The 9404-nt window shown below is 38.2% G+C and overlaps 1 non-coding gene across 1 annotated transcript; it reads left to right on the forward strand.

Moving 5' to 3' along the window:
- The first annotated feature begins 3252 nt into the window (after positions 1-3252).
- Positions 3253-3359, forward strand: LOC141669657 (small nucleolar RNA R71). Its single transcript, XR_012553925.1, has one exon. It is a non-coding gene; the product is annotated as a small nucleolar RNA R71 (small nucleolar RNA).
- The last annotated feature ends 6045 nt before the right edge of the window (positions 3360-9404 follow it).

Below are 9404 nucleotides of genomic sequence, written 5' to 3' on the forward strand. Positions count from 1 at the left end.
TATCCGTTGAAGCTTTAGAGACATCCGTTGAAGCTTTGTTTCTCATCCGTTGAAGGCCTTTAATCTATCAGTTGATACTACTTCATTTACACAAAATTACAAGGCATGAAATATTTACAATTAGCCCTCCTATTTGCATATCCACTAGTAGTCAACATGACTTATTATTTCCCACAACTTCTAAGAATTATAACTTAAATACAGAGACTGAAATGTGCTACAATACTAAACTTATTTCTAAGTAAAGCTACTCCATCAATGGATAGCCAAGATGGTCTTATCCGTTGAGGCTACAAACACTAGATTTCTACTTAAGTGTTTTATTTAACTTATCATCAAACTAATACATATATTCCTAACATCATCAAACTTGAAAGGGACATCTTTCTCTAATAGATTGCATAATGGTTTAGAGATTTTAGAGAAATCCTTGATGAACCGCCGATAGAATCTCGCATGACCAAGAAAACTGCAGATTCCCTTAACATAAATTGGTGGAGGAAGGTTTTCAATGACCCCCACCTTGGCTTTGTCCACCTCAAGACCTTTACTAGATACCTTGTGCCCAAGAATGATGCCATGTTGCACTATAAAGTGACATTTCTCCCAGTTGAGAACCAGATTGGTCTCAACACACCTTTTAAGAACTGCGCCAAGATTTTGCAAGCACTCGTCGAAAGAATCCCCAAACACAGAAAAATCATCCATGAATACCTCCACATTCTGACCAATCTTGTCCGAGAAAATGGCCATCATGCATTTCTGAAATGTGGCAGGTGCACCACATAACCCAAAAGAAACTCTTCTGAAGGCAAAAGTACCAAACGGACACGTGTAGGTAGTCTTTTCCTGATCTTCTGGAGCAATGCAAATTTGATTAGTAGTACTCGTGCCCAGCCAACTTGTCAAGCATTAGATCAATAAAAGGAAGAGGGAAGTGATCTTTCCTCGTGGCCTTGTTCAGCTTCCTGTAATCCATGCAAACTTTCCACCCCGTGACTGTTCGAGTCGGGATGAGCTCATTCTTTTCATTAGCAACCACAGTGATGCCTCATTTCTTTGGCATACACTGAACTGGGCTTACCCAAGAACTGTCAAAATAGGATAGATGATCCCTGTATCTAGCCACTTAAGAATTTCCTTCTTCACAACCTCCTTTATGATTGGATTTATCCTTCTATGTTTCTCAATAGTCGGTTTGCTTCCTACCTCTAGCAGAATTTTATGCATGCAATAAGAAGGGTTGATTCCCTTAATATCTGTTATAGTCCATCCAATTGCTAACTTGAACTCTCTCATAATTCTCAAGAGTTTTTCCTCATCAATACCTGAAAGGTCAGATGCAATATTAACAGGTAAAGTACATGTATCACCTAAAAATGCATACCTCAAGTGTTCAGGAAAAGGTTTAAGCTCGAGTGTAGGAGCTTCCTCAATAGATGGCTTGAGACGCTTTGGAGAATTTTTCAGCTCTTCTAATCCAAGAGATTCAAAAGGCATATCCAGCCTTCGCTCTCAAGGAGAAGTGTTCAAATACTGCAACTGCTCATTCATCACCTTCATCACCTTCACAATCTGAATTCCTTATTAAGGCTTTCTCTAAGGCATCAGACCTTAGCATTTGATCAAGTTCTGAAATAAGCACAAAATCGACCAATTCCACTTTTAAGCACTCCTCTTTATCAGTTGAAAACATTAAAGGTCACATCATGATCCAGTACTCGCATAGTGAGCTCACCCTTCTGTACATCAATCAAGGTTCGACCAGTAGCCAAGAATGGTCTTCCCAAGATTATGGGAATCTTTTTATCCTCCTCGAAATCAAGAATTACAAAGTCAGCATGAAAGATGAGTTTATCCACCTTGACCAAGACATCCTCCACAATTCCTCGTGGATATGTAATAGAACGATCGACCAACTGCAAGGACATATATGTAGGCTTTGGATCAGGTAACCCCAACTTCTTGAAGATAGACAAAGGCATTAGATTGATGCTAGCTCCCAAATCACACAAACACTTGTCGAACGACAAGTTTCCGATGGTGCAAGGAATAATGAAGCTTCCAGGATCTTTAAGCTTCGGAGGCAACTTTTGTTGCAGCACATCACTGTATTCCTCCGTAAGAGAGCAACGGTCTCTAAGTTATCGAGCTTCACTTTTCGAGAGAGAATACCTTTCATAAACTTCGCATAGCTAGGCATATGTTCAATAGCTTCAGGTAAAGGTATGTTGATATGAAGTTTCTTGAATACCTCCAGAAACTTAGCAAATTGCTTATCCAACTTTTGCTTCTGCAACCTCTTAGGAAAATAAGGTGGAGGATAGACCTGTTTCTCCCCTGTATTACCCTCAAGAGGAGTGTGTTCCACAATTTTCTTCCTTGGTTCCACTTCTGCTTCCTTCTACACATCTTCTTCAGCCACAACTTCATCTTCTGAAACTTGAGATTTATCGGGTCTTACAACCTTCCCATACCTTAATGTAATTGCCTTAACCTGCTCCTTAGCCTCCCTCTTGCCTGGAACTTCTGTGTCACTAGGGAGTGTACCAGGTTGTCGATTCAGCAAGGCATTGGTAATCTACCCAATTTGATTCTCCGGAGTCTTGATAGGAACCGCTTGGCTCTTGCAAATGAGCCTCAACTCCTCCAGTTCATATTTTTCATTAGATTGACTTATACTTCCGTGCGTTAGTTGTTGAAGTTGGAGTTATTGTTTTGGTACATATTGCGGTTGTTAAAAACCGGGAGGGTTAAATTGCTTTGCTGCATACTGCCGATAAGGTTGTTGCACCGCATTCTAATTGTTGCTCCAGCTAAAGTTAGGATGATTACGGTTGTTGGGATGATAAGTGGCTGGAACTGGTTATTTTAACCTCTGAAAGTTGCTCACGAACTGAGCTGATTCACTAGATATAGCACATTGCTCTGTCTCATTCGCACCAACACAAAGCTCACAGACACTTGTGATCTGATTAACTCCATAATTAGCCAAAGTCCACCTTCATTGTCAAAGCCTTAAGTTGAGCAGCTATAGCAGTAGTTGTATCTACCTCCAGAATTCCTGCTACCTTGCCTTGAGTTAGTCTCTGAGTTGGGTTCTGGTATTCATTAGCAACCATCAGTTCAATCAACTCATAAGCTTCATCGTAGCTTTTAGCCCATAAGGCTCCACCTGATGTTGCATCAAGCATGGGTCTAGACTGTGCTCCCAAACCATTATAAAAGCAGTTGATAATCATCCAGTCCGGCATCCCATGATGAGGACACTTCCTAAGCATCTCCTTATAGCACTCCCAAGTTTCACACAAAGACTCTCCCGATTGTTGTGCAATTTGAGTAGGAGCATTCCTGATTGCAGTTGTCTTTGCCATAGGGAAGAATTTAGTACGAAACATATGAGTAAAATATTCCCAGGTAGTAATAGAGCCTGGTGGTAAAGAATGCAACCAACACTTAGCTTTATCCCTCAGAGAGAATGGGAAAAGCCTCAGATTTATAGCATCTTCAAAAATATTGTTGAATTTAAACGTGTCACAAATCTCGATGAAATCTATGATGTGCATGTTGGGATCTTCCGTCGGAGAACCCCCAAACTGGACTGAGTTCTGCACCATCTGAATCGTGCTAGATTTGATTTCAAAAGTATTAGTCGTGATGGCTGGTCTGATAATGTTAGACTGAATATCATTGATCTTCGGCTGAGAATAATCCATCAAAGCTTTCGGATTCGCTACTGGTTCTCCCATTGCAATGATAGCTTCTCCTTCAACTTTCTCAACCTCTTCAAAAACCTCTTCAACACGCGCTAAAATTACACGCAAGTATACGCGTTCGTAAGTAGTAAAAGATATCAATCAGATTCATTCCCACAGAAACTGGTTTATGATAACTTCAATTTATGCACTTATGCAACAATGATATGGCTATCGCTCAATGCTAAGACAATAACACTTTAGGTTGTTGATTAACTAAAATATTAACTAACATGCAAATAACTAAGAGATCAAAAGGTTGATTTAACTATATGTGATAAACATGGGATTCTAACTTCATTATATACTTCATTCAAAGTTATTGTTCTTAAACTTAGCATGCAATGGTGATGACAACTAATCAGATAACACGAAACTAGTAAACGCCAACTTTCGTTGTATGAATACCCTACTACCAGACATCCACAAAAGAGATAGAAGCTGCATAGGCACCAATTATGTTGAGACCCTATATGTCTATAGAATTTGACAACATAAAGGTTTAATGAACAAGTTATCTATCTTGATTACATATGGCAAGTAAGATGGTTAAAATTACCTAAGAATCATGCATAACAATTATACATGAACCTATGCTAGCATGACAAGTTCTAAACCTCTATATTCACTGTCGCTTCAATAAAAATTAACACATTATCTTATATGTTCGCGACGCACATAAGACGAATAAGCACAACCAATACTAGGATATCATACAATCATCACACACTTAGGTATCGAAATAAATTAACTATAGAAATCTGTAAGTAAATCCATTAGAACCACACGATAACGATTAATTCATAACCAAACTCATGAGTTCCGATGAAAGCATGGTAAATAAACTAAGATAAATTAGGTCTGGAATAACTAAATAAATATAACAAAGTACGTTAACAAGAGTATTAGGTTCAAATAATAAAGAAAATAAGCATCCAAGATGACAACTTAAGCAAAGAATCACAAGTAAAAATTAGATCTTCTTCTCCTTAGTTGTAATGTGATATTAGGTTGTTAGATATATTTGATAATGTCATGGTTAATATGATTTATGTTTAGTTTTCAGATCTTACTTAAATAGGATAAATCAGTACTTACTGGAAGTCAGGACTTAAGGATATCAGTACTTATATTATCAGGAGATAATCATCAGAAGATGGATATCAGAACTTAAGTGTTGAAGGACGTTCAGATAAGGACAGTAGCTGATTAAAGGAAAGAAGATCGAGATAAACATAAGAAGAGATATGCATGAAGAAGGAATTCTATGAAGAATAGAATACTTGGAAGAAAAGATATCTGACTGATATATTTTAGGAAGCAGAATTATATTCCATATCAATTAGCGATTATCTTGTAACTGTGTAGTATATAAACACAGACATAGGGTTTACACTATAAGTGTTATCATATTCGAGAAGATTATTCATTGTAACCCTAGCAGCTCTCGTGATATTTGTTCATCACTGAGAGGTAACAGTTCCATACTGTAACAGAGTTTATTGTTTCAATAAAGTTTGTTTTCTGTTACTTGAGATATTAAAGTTCGATTTGATTGTACTTTACACTGTATTCACCCCCTCTACAGTGTGTGTGACCTATCAAGTCGAGTTAAGAAATTATGTTCTGATGACCGTTAAGTTCTGATATAAGTCTAAGTTCTGATATTAAAGTCTGATTCGTTACTTGACTTATTTGTGGATAAAATTTAAAAACAGTCTCAGTTTAAACCTGAATATGTTGAAGTCGAAGATTAACAGTCACTACATTTAGGGATAGTGGTACTCGTACATGCACAGTCAATTTTTACTTGCTACATGTGCGCATTAAACCATGTTTTACCTTTCCAATGACTGTTTTTTTCTTTTTCCAAGTCTGGGGAGACAAGGTAGAATTAATTCTACCTGTCAGCATTCAATAACTTTGCGTCTCCTGGCATTCTCTTGCCTATATAAACAACCACTTCACATCAGCCTTCCCATCAAATCTTTTATCACAAACTCACCTTCATACTCTTTCTATCAAAAATACCATGGTCAATTAAAACATGTTTTTGAACTATGAAACATTCAACATGGAACTAAGCTGTGCCGATTGGCAGCAGGAATGGCACGTTACTGCCATTCCTGATGAGATATGGGACTCCGTTCTCCAGGAGGTACTCACCCACCTCCTGTTCTTCTACATGGACTACCATCGCCATCTGGAGCGATTGGAGGAGGAAAGGCGGGAAGCTCTCCGCCAGCAAGAGCGAATCATACGACTCGCTATTCTGTTTGTCGAGAGTAGGAAGAAGAAATGATTTATTTTCTTCTTCCTGTTTTTCTTCATCATCAGCCTTGCCCTGCTTCTTGAGCTAGGACAAAGGCTGTTGACGTTAGGTTTAGCAACTTAGGGCAATCTTGTAAAAAGTCCTGATGTAATTTAAATTTCATGAATGTATCCTCTTGATATATTAATAAAATTTGTTTTTGTTTCAAGATCTTGTCTCTGAGATATGTTGTAATGCATTGATAAATCCTGATACATATTCATATTCTGATGACCATATAAATTATGTTTTAACTTAAGTTCTGATTTTACTTTATCAGTACTTGCTCATCTGATTTATTATGGTCATTTTTACTCGAATTTTTTTTCAGAATATTGATGTTGCAGTGAAAAATAATTAAATAAGTGGGAAAAGTTTCAATTTTGAATTAAAACTGTGTCACCTTGATTAATGGAATAACTGGGTAAGTGGAACGGTTTTTCCTTGAAAAACTGCAAGTGGGTAAGTAATGATTATTGTTTTCTCGTGCCCATTAACTATCCGTTATTACTGCATGTCTGACAGGTGTCCAACGGTTACATTTTTTTTTCAAAAGTATAAGTAAGACAGAGAGAGGATTTTTTAATCTTTTATTCACTTTTATATTTTTTCTCTCTATTTGCTCTTACTCTCTTTCTTCTTCTTACGTTGGTTTTTCATATAGACATTTTATCAAACACCTAAAAGGCACTTATCAATCTCGATTAATTTCATGGCACCTAAGGATTTAATCATTGATGGAGCTAAATTTGTTCCAAACAACTATGCTGCAATTCTTGATAATGCCGAAGCTCCGTCTGAATTGCATTTTGTGCAAGATCTTCTTGCACACAGTGAAATCGGGTATGCATTGACCCAACCTTCAGTCTTCTCAAGCCAACAAGTTCTGACACTTTGGAGGACTGGAAACTTTGATAATGGTGGTCAAAATGGTACTCCTAGTATTGTTTTCGAAGTGGGTGATTCTCCATATGCAGTCACTCCTGGTACAATACGCAAGGCTCTACATCTCCCAAAAGGATGTACTTTTTCAATTCCAGAGGAATCAGCTCTTCAGGAGTTAATGGCCAGTTTGGGGTATGAACAGAGTTTGGCAAAGCTTGGGCAGTTGAAACAGGCTCATATCAGGAGGGAATGGAGCTTCTTCTTCGACTGCATCACTAAAGCTTTTGGGAACAAGTGTTTCAACTTTGATGCCATCCCTATAATGAGTCAGCACATCGGGTATGCCATTATAAACCAAACTCATTTTGATTTTTCAACTGCTATAATAGGTTTTATTGGGGATAGGATGACAGAGGATAGGGATGTTGTTTACTTTGCTAGATTCTGTCAACTTATATACACTTTTTGTACTGATGAACCTCGACTAGCCAGTACCTTAACTCCACCTTTTAAAGTTGCAAAACGATACTTTAATGACATGGTAAATGCTGACACTAAGAAACCAGTGGTTAGACCTTTACAGATTCCTCAGTCTGTAAAACAGATCTTAGTAAATGCTGATCCTGATTCCTATAGATCTGTTTATCCTGATGTCCAACCAACAACCACCTCCCAAACACCACAACAAACATCAGCACATACCACCCATACTACTCAACCATCACTCAGGTAATATCTCAAATCATATCTCTTCACTTCACCGACAGCTCAACCCTCATCCTCAGCACCTATTGTGAAGCCTTCATCTTCCAAGTCTAAGAGGACAAAGACTGTTCCTCAAACACCTCAGAAGAGAAGGAGGATTGTTCTGAGAGATGAATCTGACAGTGAGGAACAGGTTTCTACATCAGAACCTGTTGTCCAAGAAACTGAGAAAGTGACTTCTCAGAAGGATTCTGAAATTGGGGGATCTAGGCTTCTCAAGAGGCTTAGAAGAATGACTGTTCCTGAAACTCCCAAGGAATCCATATCTACAAAGAGATACAAGAAACAGAGGGCAAAAAGGCCAGTTTCAGATGATGAAGAAGCAGCAGCTAAGGAAGGGGATCAGGAATCTCTGATCTCACAAGAAAAGGAATCTGCTCCAGTCACTACTTCTCCATCAACTCCAACTCAAGAAGCTGTTACTGAAAAGGCCAACATACCATCCGTGTCTCCTGTTCAAAAGTCTGTGTCTTCTGTTGATCCAGGCACAAGTGCTGAAATTGATGTTCAGAACTTGGTTGTGCCTGAGATACTTTACTTAGAAGCTCCAACAGCAACTAATCCTACAACAACACCTGTTACTGATGCTGCTCAAACTCCAGAATTATCTACTACACCTTCTCTGCATCTAGATGCTGATGATCAGAATATAGGTGAGCATCAGGATATGGCTGTTGATCAAAAATTAGAACCAGATCAGATATTAGAGGATACTGAAGCCTCCATTGCTACTCACACTGTTGTTTTATCAGAAGATACTGATTCTGTAAGTTCTGATGCTGCAAATGCTGGAGATACTGGTGATGCTGCTCCAAATGCAGATGCTGATGAAGCAGGTCCTTCAGGACATGCCCCTCAACAAACTATTCTTAAATCTGAATTTGTTAAGAAGTTTGTTACCAGAGAAGCACCAGTGCCTTGGAGTGAAACTCCTGCAGGACAGGAGTGGACTAAGGAATGGAACTCAGTTTCATGTGTTCCATCTGCAAAGCATCTGGCTGAGCACTTGACAAAAGCTGATGAAATGTTAAATTCTGATGATTTCAAAACCCAGCTTAGAGTCACTGCATTGAGTACTAAACTTCTACAAGGTCTCCATTCAACTACTCATGCAGAGCTACACAAGATTCAAGAAGAATTCATCAAACAGGACCAAATTCAGAAAATTGACAAGAAAAAGTTCTTCCAACCTACCTTTGACAGGATTGCTTATATTGAGAAGACTCAAGAGAAACAACAAGCTCAGATTTATGATATTCTGAAAAATCAAGCTTCTCAACAATCTCAACTTACTGAAATCCAAGCCTCAGTGGAATTGCTTGTCTCTCTTCTACTACCTGCTGATGCCAAAAAGGGGGAGAAAGTAATTAAGTCCAAATGCAAGACTGACAAGACACTGAAAGGGAAGGATGATGAAAAGGATGATCAAGGAAACCCTGGAATGGGTAGAGGTCATAGTCAAGGTAGAGGTTTCTCATCAAGAAAAGCTGAAATCACAAGTCACAGGACAAGTTCTGATACTGGAAAAAGAATTAGTTCTGCTACTGGTAAAAGGATAAGTTCTGATGAACTTTTAGATCTTGATGAAGAAATGTCAAGACAGTTATTTCTTCAAGAAAATCCAGGAATGGACTTTGTTTAATGGAAGAAGAAGCCAGACTTAAATCAGAAAAAGTCACATCTAAATC

Source organism: Apium graveolens, chromosome 6 (assembly GCF_009905375.1).
Source record: "Apium graveolens cultivar Ventura chromosome 6, ASM990537v1, whole genome shotgun sequence".
NCBI lineage: Eukaryota > Viridiplantae > Streptophyta > Magnoliopsida > Apiales > Apiaceae > Apium > Apium graveolens.